Genomic DNA, 11,026 nt, shown 5'->3' on the forward strand with positions numbered 1-11,026 from the left:
AACAATTATATGCTAATGAAATGGATCACTTACAACTTAGAAAAAATTGACAGATTCTTAGAAAAGTTCAACCTCCCAAGTTCAACTGAACCAGGAAGAAATGGAAATTATAAACAAGCCAGTTACAAACACTGAAGTCTAAACTGTGATCAAAAATCTCCCAAAGAGCAAAAGCCTTCCACCAGATGGCTTCACAGGGAAATTCTATCAAATTTTAGTGAAGACGTAATGCTTATTGTTTCTGAAACTCTTTCAAAACATTGCAGAGGAAGAAACACATGCAAACTCATTCTACAAGGCCACAATCACCGTGATACCAAAGCCAAGCAAAGACAACACAAAAAGAAAAAACTTACAGGCAAATATCACTGATGAAAATAGATGCAAAAATCCTCAACAAAAGCCTAACAAACAGAATTCAACAACATATTACAAAGCTCATACATCATGATCAAGTTAGGTTTATAACAGAGATGCAAGATTCTTCAATATATGCAAATCAAACTATGTGATCCACCATATTAATAAATTTGAAGACTGAAAACCATATGATCATTGAAATAGATGGGGAAAAAAAGGCCTTTGACAAAATTCAGCATCCATTTACATTAAAATCTCTTCAAAAATGGCATAGATGGAACCTACCTCAACTTGGTAAAGGTGATATATGAAAAGCCCACAGCAAACATTATTCTCAATAGTGAAAATACAAAAGCATTCCCTCTAAGATCAGGAACAAAACAAAGATACCACCTCACCTCTATTATTCAACATAGTTTTGGAAATCCTAGCGACGGCAATCTGAGAAGACAAAGAAATAAAGGAATCCAGATCATAAAAGAGGAAGCAACACTCTCATTATTTTTTTGCAGATGACATGATGCTATATATAGAAAACCCAAAAGAAACTATCAGAAATTTGCTAAATAGGAAATTTAGCAAAGACATGGGATACAAGGTTAATACACAGAAATCACTTGCATTCCTATATACTAACAATGGAAAATCAGAAAGAGAAATTAAGGAATCAATTCCATTCACCACTGCAACAAAAAGAATAAAATATTAAGGAATAAACTTGCCTATAGAGAAAAATAACTCTTTACAGAAAATTATAAGACCCTGATGAAAGAAATCAAAGACAACATAAAAGGATGGAGAGATATTCCATGTTCCTGGATAGGAAGAATCAATATTGTGAAAATGAGTATATGACCAAAAGCAATCTACATAGTCAATGTGATCCCTGTCAACTTACCAATGGCATTTTTCACAAAACTAGATTAAAAAAAAAAGTCATAATTCATATTAAAACACAAAAGACCCTGGATAGCCAAAGCAGTCTTGAGAAAGAAGAATGTAGCTGGATAAATCAACCTTCCTGACTTCAGACTATACTACAAAACTACAGTCATCAAGACAGCATAGTACTAGCACAAAAACAGAAATATAGTCCAATGGAACAAGATAGAGATCCCAGAGATAAACCCACACACCTATGGGTACCTTATTTTTGACAAAGGAGGCAAAAATACACAATAAGGCAAAGAGAGCCTCTTTAATAAGTTGTGCTAGGCAAACTAGTCAACTACATACAAAAGAATAAAATGAGAAAACTTAATGACATACACAAAGACAAACTCAAAATGAATTAAAGACCTAAATGTAAGACCACAAACTATAAAACTCCTAGAGCAAAACATAGGCAGGACACTCAATGACATAAATCACAGTAAGATCCTCTATGACCCACCTCCTAGAGTTGAGGAAATAAAATAAAAAATAAGCAAGAGGGACTTAATTAAACATAAAAATTTGTGCACAGTGAAGGAAAATAAAAGCAAGATGAAAAGACAATCCTTAGAATGGGAGAAAATACTAGCAAAAGAAACAGCTGTCAAAGAATTACTTTTCAAAATATACAAGCAGCTCATACAAAACTCAATACCAGAAAAACAAACAACCAATCAAAAAGTGGGAAAAAGACCTAAACAGACATTTCTCCAAAGAAGACATATATATGGCTAACAAACAAATGAAAATATGTTCAACATCGCTCATTATTAGAGAGATGCTAATTAAAAATGAAATGAGATACCATCTCATACCATCAGAATGGCCATCATCAAAAAGTCTACAAATAATGAATGCTGGAGAGGGTGTGGAGAAAAGGGAACCTTCTTGCATTGTTGGAGGGAATATAAATTGATACAACCAGTATGGAAAACGGTATGGAGATTCCTTAAAAAAACTAGGAATAAAGCCACCATACGACCCAGCAATCCCACTACTAGGCATATACCCTAAGGAAACAAAAATTGAAAAAGACACACATACCCCAATATTCACTGCATCATTATTTACAATAGCTAAAACATGGAAGCAATCTAGATGTTCATCAACTGACGAATGGGTGAAGCTGTGGTACATATATACAATGGATTATTACTCAGCCATAAAAAGGAACACATTTGAGTCAGTTCTAATGAGGTGGATGAACCTAGAGCCTATTATACAGAGTGAAGTAAGAAAGAGATATATAAACATCATATACTGACACATATATATGGAATCTATGAAGATGTTACTGATGAATTTATTTGCAGGGCAGCAATGCAGAAACTGGGCTTCCCTGGTGGCTCAGAGGGTAAAGGGTCTGCCTGCAATCCAAGAGGCCTGGGTTTGATCCCTGAGTTGGGAAGATCCCCTGGAAAAGGTAACATCAGCCCACTCCAGTACTCTTGCCTGGAAAATCCCATGGATGGAGAAGCCTGCTAGGTTACAATCCATGGGGTCACAAAGAGTTGGACACAACTGACTGACTACTTTCACTTTCACTTTCTTTCAATGAAGAAACGGTCATAGAAAACAGACCTATGAACATGGGGGGAGGGGAGGAGCTAGGGTGAGATGTATGGAGAGAGTAAAATGGAAACTTATAATAACACATATAAAATAGATAGCTAATGGAATTTTTTATATGGCTCAGGGAACTGAAAGAGCAGCTCTGTGACAATCTAGAAGGGTGGGATGGAAAGGGTGATAGGAGGGAGGTTCGGGAGGTAGGAGACATGGTAGTACCTATGGCTTGTTGATGTTTGACAGAAAAAACACAAAATTCTACTAAGCAATTATCCTTCAATTAAAAAACAAAGTGGCAAAAAAAAAAAGGACACAAGTTAGAAAAAGAAAAAAGAAAAAGTAAAACTGCCATTCTTTGTAGATAACATGACTCTATTCATAGACAATTCTAACTATCCTACCAGAAAACTGCTAGAGCTCATCAATGAATTTAATAAAGTTTCAGAACACAAAATTAATAAACAGAACTATCTTGCATTACTATACACTAACAATGAAAGATCATAAAGAGAAATTAATGAAACAATCCATTAACTAGCTCATCAAAAATAATAAAATGCTTAGGAATAAATCTGCTTAAGGAAACAAAAAGCTTGTACTCAGAAAACTGCAAGATATTTATGAAAGAAATCAAAGATGATGCAAACAGATGGAGAGATATACATGTTCTTGTTATTTAGACAATATTAATTCTTTCAATTCAAGATGCAGATTTACTACCAACGGTCAATTAATATTTGACAATGATGGCAAGGTTACACATAAACAGCAGAAGCAGTGCCTTAAAAACCATTTATTTATTTTTTATGATTCTGTAGTTCAGAAGTTCAAAATTAGGTTCATTGAACTAAAATCAAGGTGCTGACAAGGTGTATTCTTTCCTGGAGGCTCTAAAGGAGGCTTCATTTCCTTACTTTTCTAGGATTTTAGATATTGTCAACTTCTCATGGCTTGTGGTCCTCTTTCTGATATCAAAGCCACAGACTGAATGAATTAGCATGTATACCAACTTGGGGACCATTGTTCTGCCTACAAAACTAGGAAATCTAAATAAAATATAGACTTTAATTAATAATAATGTATCAATATTGGTTCATTAACTATGATAAATATGCCCTAAAGTGCAAGGTATTAATAACAGGGAAAGATAAATGTAGGATAATAAGAGGGATTTTTTTTTTTATTTCACGTTTACTGAAAATCTTAAATTATTCAAAAATAAAAAGTTTATTTTTATAAAGGAGAACACTAAAAAGATATATGTTTTGTATTAGTTTTTATTTTCTCAAATTTGGTAACTTTTTGTTTGTTGCTTGTTTCACTTTTATAATCAAATATAGCAAAACTTAAGAAGTGTGTTTAAATGTCAGGATTATTAAAAGAACTATCAAGATAGTGAAGATGTAGAAATGGTGTTCTATAAAGACTAGTTGAAATCAGAATTTATTAGCCTCTAAAACAATGAAAACAATGCCACATGCTAACCATTAGGGTTGACATACCACTTTGATAAACCACTTTATAAACACTGAATTCCATTTGTAAGAGTATTTAGATTGAAGATTGCCTCTTGTAATAAAATTTAATATAATTTTTATTTCAAAAATTATTTTAAAAAGGATTATATTGTAATATTTTAGGAAAATTATCCAAAGAATAGCAAGGAGAGACAAGAAAGCTTTCCTCAGTAATCAATGCAAAGAAATATAGGTAAACAATAGAAATGGAAAGACTAGAGTTCTCTTCAAGAAAGTAAGAGATACCATGGAACATTTCATACAAAGATGGTCATAACAAAGGACAGAAAAGGTACGGACTTAACAGAAACAGAAGATATTAAGAAGAGGTGGCAAAGATACATAGAAGAATTGAAGAATTATACAAAAAAGATCCTCATGACCCAGATTGCTATGAGTGTCATCACTCATCTAGAGCCAGACAGCCTGGAATGCAAAGTCAAGTGGGCCTTAGGAGGCATAACTATGAACAAAGCTAGTAGAATTCCAGTTGAGTTATTTCAAATCTTAAGAGTAAAGTAATTAGTCTCCAACTAATAAATATAAATGGAAAAAGAGAGAGAGAGAGATGATGCTGTTAAAGTGCTGCTCTCAGTATGCCAGCAAATTTGGAAAACTCAGCCGTGGTCATAGGATGGGAAAATGTTAGTTTTCATTCCAATGTAAAAGAAAGGCAATGCCAAAGAATGTTCAAATTACTGCACAAATGCACTCATCTCAAATGCTAGCAAAATAATGATCAAAATTCTCCAAGTGAGCCTTCAACAGCATGTGAACTGAGAACTTCCAGATGTTCAAACTGGATTTAGCAAAGGCAGAGGAGCCAGAGATCAAATTGCCAACGTCCACTGGATTATCGAAAAAGCAAGAGAGTTCCAGAAAAACATCCACTGCTGCTTTATTGTCTGTGCAAAACTTTTCACTGTGTGTATCACAACAAACTGTGGAAAATTCTTCAAGAGATGGGATTATCAGACCACCTTATCTGCCTCCTGGGAAATCTATATGCAGGTCAAGAAGCGACATTTAGAAATGGACATAGAACAGTAGACTGTTTCCAAATTGGGAAAGGATTTTTTTAAGGCTATATACTGCCACCCTGCTTATTTAACTTATATGCAAAGTACATCATGAGAAATGCTTGGCTTGATGAAGCAAAGACTGATATCAAGATTACTGGGAGAAATATCAATAACTTCAGATACATAGATGGCACCATCTTTATGGCAGAAAGTGAAGAAGAACTAAAGAGCCTCTTGATGAAAGTGAGAGAGGAGAGTGAAAAAGTTGGCTTAAAGCTCAACATTCAAAAAACTGATATCATGGCATCTGGCCCCATCACTTCATGGCAAATAGATGGGGAAACAATGGAAATAGTGAGAGACTTTATTTTCTTGGGCTCCAAAATCACTGCAGATGGTTACTGCAGCCATGAAATTAAAAGACACTCACTCCTTGGAAGAAAAGCTATGAAAAACCTAGAGAGCATACTAAAAAGCAGAAACATTACTTTGCACACAAAAGTCCATTGAGTCAAAGCTATGATTTTTCCAGTATTCATGTACGGATGTGAGAGTTGGACTATAAAGAAAGCTGAGAACTGAAGAATTGATGATTTTGAACTGCGATGTTGGAGAAGCCACTTGAGAGTCCTTTGGACTGCAGAGATCCAACCAGTCCATCCTATAGGAAATCAGCCCTGAATATTAGTTGGAAGGACTGATGGTGAAGCTGAAACTCCAATACTTTTGGCCACCTGATGCAAAGAACTGACTCATTGGAAGAGACCCTGATGCTGGGAAAGAGTGAAGGAGGGGAAAGAAGGGGACGACAGAGGGTGAGATTATTGGATGGCATCACTGACTCAATGGACATGAGTTTGAGAAAGCTCTGGGTGTTGATAGTGGACAGGGAGACCTGGTGTGCTGCATTCCATTGGGTCCAAAAGGGTTGGAGAGGACTGAGTGGCTGAACTGAACTGAGGAAATTTTAAATGTATTTGCAAGACTATTCTGCTAAGATTGAGAGATGTGGATTTTGGATTTCACGACAATGTTTCACTCTAAATTACATTCAACTAAACACAAACATCTGCCTGTGATATTATTTGGGACCCATCTTGCACCATCAGAGCATAATGTAGGGTTACTTAGACTTCAAGGTTTTATTTCCATCTCTTCTCAGAGGTATTAACTATATAGTGTTATTCAATTGCTCAGTTGTGTCTGACTTTGTGACCCCATGGTCTGCAGCATACCAGGCTTCTGCCCTTTACAGTCTCCCAGAGCTTGCTCAAACTCATATCCATTGATTTGGTGATGTCATTTGACCATCTCATCCTCTGATGTCCATTTCTCCTACTGCCTTTAATCTTTCCCAGCACCAGGGTCTTTTCCAATGAGTTAGTTGTTTGCATCAGGCAGCCAGTGTATTAGAGCTTCAGTTTCAGCATCAGTCCTTCATAGAATGAGTATTCAGGGTTGATTTCTTTTAAGACTGACTGGTTTGATCTCCTTGCTTGTCAAGAGACTTTCAAGAGTCTTCTCCAGCACCAAAGACCAAAGGCATCAATTCTTTGGTTATCAGAATTGTGTAGTACAATCAGAATAAGTCTAGTTTCCAATTTATAAACTAGAAGCTGACACATATATTTTAACTCAGGATTTGTTTCAAATTGAGTAAAACAATAATGCCATACCAGATTTTTCTTGAATGATAACTGGGACTGACATAAATTAACATATACACACAAAAAAAGGGATGAATAATAAAGTAAAAGTACCAGAGAATGTTAGCCATGTTTTTATTTTCCTTAGATGAAAGAAAGGAGCAGGGTTGCACTGTGAATATCTAAGTGAGAGTGTGGCATAAGGAAACCCTTCCAAGAAAGGTTGAAATTGGAAAATTTAAGTCTGTGGAGTAAAGGAAGCAAGCTCTGCTCAATAAAATTCAAAATGTCCGTAAGAAAGCTTCTGATTGTTATGAATATCTAAGGCAAAGTTAAATTAGATTGGAGAATTGTGCTGCACAGAATCATTGGCCACACATTTGAGCATTCCAGCACACAGAAACATAGCTGGTGGGGATTTAGGATAAATAAATAATGAAGGACTCTGTGCATCAGTAAAACAAGATGTTATAATCAAGACCAAAATCACAATCATCCATCTTCAGCAATACAATCATAAAAGTAGTTTAATTTGAGACTATAGGTCTGAAATAAACAATATTGAAAAGGCAAGGCTGAAAATAAAGCTTGAAATTATAGATTTTCATGCTCTAAGACACAAGTAATATCAAGGACACTGGATCAAAGTGGTTTGGTACTATTCTAATCATGTGTAAGACCGTACTTCTGATATTTACCCTGTCAGTTATAAAAATACTATTTCTTCAAAAGTGCTCCTGCTTTCATGAAGATATCCTTTTTCCCCTCCAATAAAAGATCAGACACATTTATTTATATTGTTTCAAATGACTAAAAAGCATGATTAAAATGACATTTACCATGAAGGAATTTGTGCTTCATTAGGTTAAATAAAAATAAAATAAGTTTAAATAAAGAGGTTTAGCAAAAAACATTTGAAAATTAGCTTTACTTTTCATCACTAAACTAATTTCCTTTTTGTTAAGGTAAATGAGGTTGTGAAGTCACACCCTGTATTATTTACTTAAAATTAAACACAAGAAACTGTCAATAAATTCTTGAACTTGAGACTGAAAATTTACTTTGTGTAAACCTAGGTTAATTACTGTGATTAACACAATTCTTGCAGCTTTGCTTTCCATACTCCTCTGTTTGCCAGTTTCACAACAGAAAATACACTCCCCCAACCCTATTTACTAACAGGTCAAGACAAAACTTAGGTATGTTAACTAAAGTCACATAAGCTTTCCATATGAATAAAACTATTAGGAGCCAACTCTTTAAGATTGTGCTCCACTGATGTTCTGAACAAGTCCTCTTCTGTTTCCTTTCTTATTTAATGGCCCTACTGAGCTAATGTTCAGGTTCTAAGATATCTGAGACTAATGTGGTTAATATCCTGAAATTGGCTTTCACTCAAATGACTTAGGGCTTCCCTGGTAGCTCAGATGGTAAAGAATCTGTCTGTAATGTGGGAGACCTGGGTTCCATCCCTGATTCAGGAAGATCCCCTGGAGGAGGGAATGGGAACCCACTCATTTTCTTGGCTGGAGAACTCCATGGACAAAGGAATCTGATTGTCTACTGATCATGGGGTTGCCTACAGTTCATGAGACAGTCTACAATACATGGGGACACGACTGAACAACTAATACAGACAAATGATGAAAGTCCACAACCCCAAGTACTCCTCAGTCACACTGGATATCTTCAACTGATGTCCACCAACATCTGAATCTATATGTGGCTCAAACTTTGTATCATCCTGAATGCCCTGGTTCTATTTTTGAATAATACCTTTTAATAGACTAAGAAACAATAGACTAAGTAAGAAACTTTAGTCATGTGGCACTATTTCTTCTCCCTAAATTTCTATATTTAATGTAGATTTGAGGAGAAAAATTCAAGACGTTTGATGACACAGTGATAGTAACCTAGAAATTACTCAATAAATGTTAAGCTCTATCAGCAATAACTGAATGCTTGTAAACTATGTAGAGATTGTTATAATCAGAAAAACAGACTAAAATGGGTAGAAAAAGCAAAATGAGAGGGGAATCAAATGATTTCCCTAAGCACATACTTTCTAGAAATGTCTTTATTGAAGCATAGTTCGTATAAAATATTATAAAAGCTACAGGTGTACAGCATAATGATTCAGAACTTTTAAAGATTTTATGCAATTTATGGTTATTATACAATACTGGCTGTATTTCCTGTGTTGTACAATGTATCCTAAGGCTTATTTATTTTGCACACAATAGTTCATACCCCTTAAAATGCTATCCCTATCTTGGCCCTCCCCCATTCCTTCTCCTTATCCACTTTGTCTTTGTCCACTTCTTTGACACTCAGGTTGCTTCTATATCTTAGCAAATTGCAAATCACGGTGCTACAAATATTGTGGTATATGTATCTTTTGGAATTGCTAGATCATATGTAGTTCTATGGTTTCCTCTAGACGTATTATGTTCTCTGGTCTTAAATTTAGGTTTTTAACCATTTAGAACCTAGTTTTCTATATGGTCATTAGTGAAGTCGCTCAGTCATGTCCAACTCTTTGCAACCCCATGTACTGTAGCCTACCAGGCTCCTCCATCCATGGGATTTTCCAAGCAAGAGTACTGGAGTGGGTTGCCATTTCCTTCTCCAGAGGATCTTCTAAAAAGTATTTTAATTTCATTATTCAACATGAAGCTGTTTTCTCTAGTTTTCCAAAACCAGTTGTTGAAGAGAATGCCTTTTCTCCACTGTGTATTCTTCCCTACTTTGTCATAGATTACTGACTATGGATTGATGGAATTATTTCCGGGCTCTCTATCTTGTTCCACTGATGTAAATATGTGTTATGGTGTCAATATAGTATAATTTTGATTATTATATGTTTGTATTATAGTTTGAAATCAGGGAACATGGTTCCTCCATCTCTGTTCTTCTTTCTTAAGATTGTTTTGTCCTTCAGAGTCTCTTTTTTTTTCCCTCATATAATTTAAAATAATTTGTCTTAGTTCTGTGAAAAAATGCTATTGGTATTTTTAACATATTGCATTGAATCTGTAGATTCCTTAGAGTACATGATCATTTGAACAATATTAATTCATTCAATCCATGAACACAGTATGCACTTCTATCTTCCATTGTGTTGTCTTCAAATTCTTTCATCTGTGTCATAGTTTTCTGAATGCAGCACTTTAACCTCCTTTATTCATAGGTATTTTATTCTTTATGGTGCAATGGTAAATGTGAAAATTTCCTTAATTTCTCTTTCTGAGAGTTCATTACTAGTGGAGAAAACCAACTGAGTTGAGTGTGTCAACTCGTTTGAGACTTTTTAAAATTCACTCATGACCTCTCAGATTTTTTTAGTGGCATCTTTAGGGTTTTTTACATGTAGTATTGTGTTACCTGTGAATAATAATACTTTCAATTTTTCCTTTCCATATTATATGTTTTTATTCCTTTTCATTGTGTGACTGCTTTAACTAGGACTTCCAATACTACGTTGAATAAAAATGAAGAAAGTGGGGATCCATTTCTGATCTTAGAGGAACAATTTCAGCTTTTTCCCATTGAGTGGGCTTGTCATATATGTTCTTTATTGTGCTGGGGTATGTCCCCTCAATTCCAACTTTCTGGGGAATTTTTATCATAACTTGATGCTAAATTTTGTCAAAAGCTTTTTTCTACATCTAGTGAGGTGATCATATGGTTTCTGTTCTTAAATATACTAATGTATCATATCCCATGATTGATTTGCAGATAATGAAAAAAAAGTCTTGCATTCATGAGATAAATTCCATTTTATCATGGTATATGATCCTTTAATATATTGTTGAATTCAGTTTGCTCATATTGCTATTTTAGCCCATATGTTCACCAGCAAGATCAAACCAGTCAATCCTAAAGTCAGTCAATGCTGAATATTCATTGCAAGGACCAAGGCTGAAGCTGAAACTCCAATAATTTGGCCACCTGATGCAAAAACCCGACTCATTGGAAA

This window comes from Odocoileus virginianus, chromosome 10 (genome assembly GCF_023699985.2).
Source record: "Odocoileus virginianus isolate 20LAN1187 ecotype Illinois chromosome 10, Ovbor_1.2, whole genome shotgun sequence".
Classification (NCBI taxonomy): domain Eukaryota; kingdom Metazoa; phylum Chordata; class Mammalia; order Artiodactyla; family Cervidae; genus Odocoileus; species Odocoileus virginianus.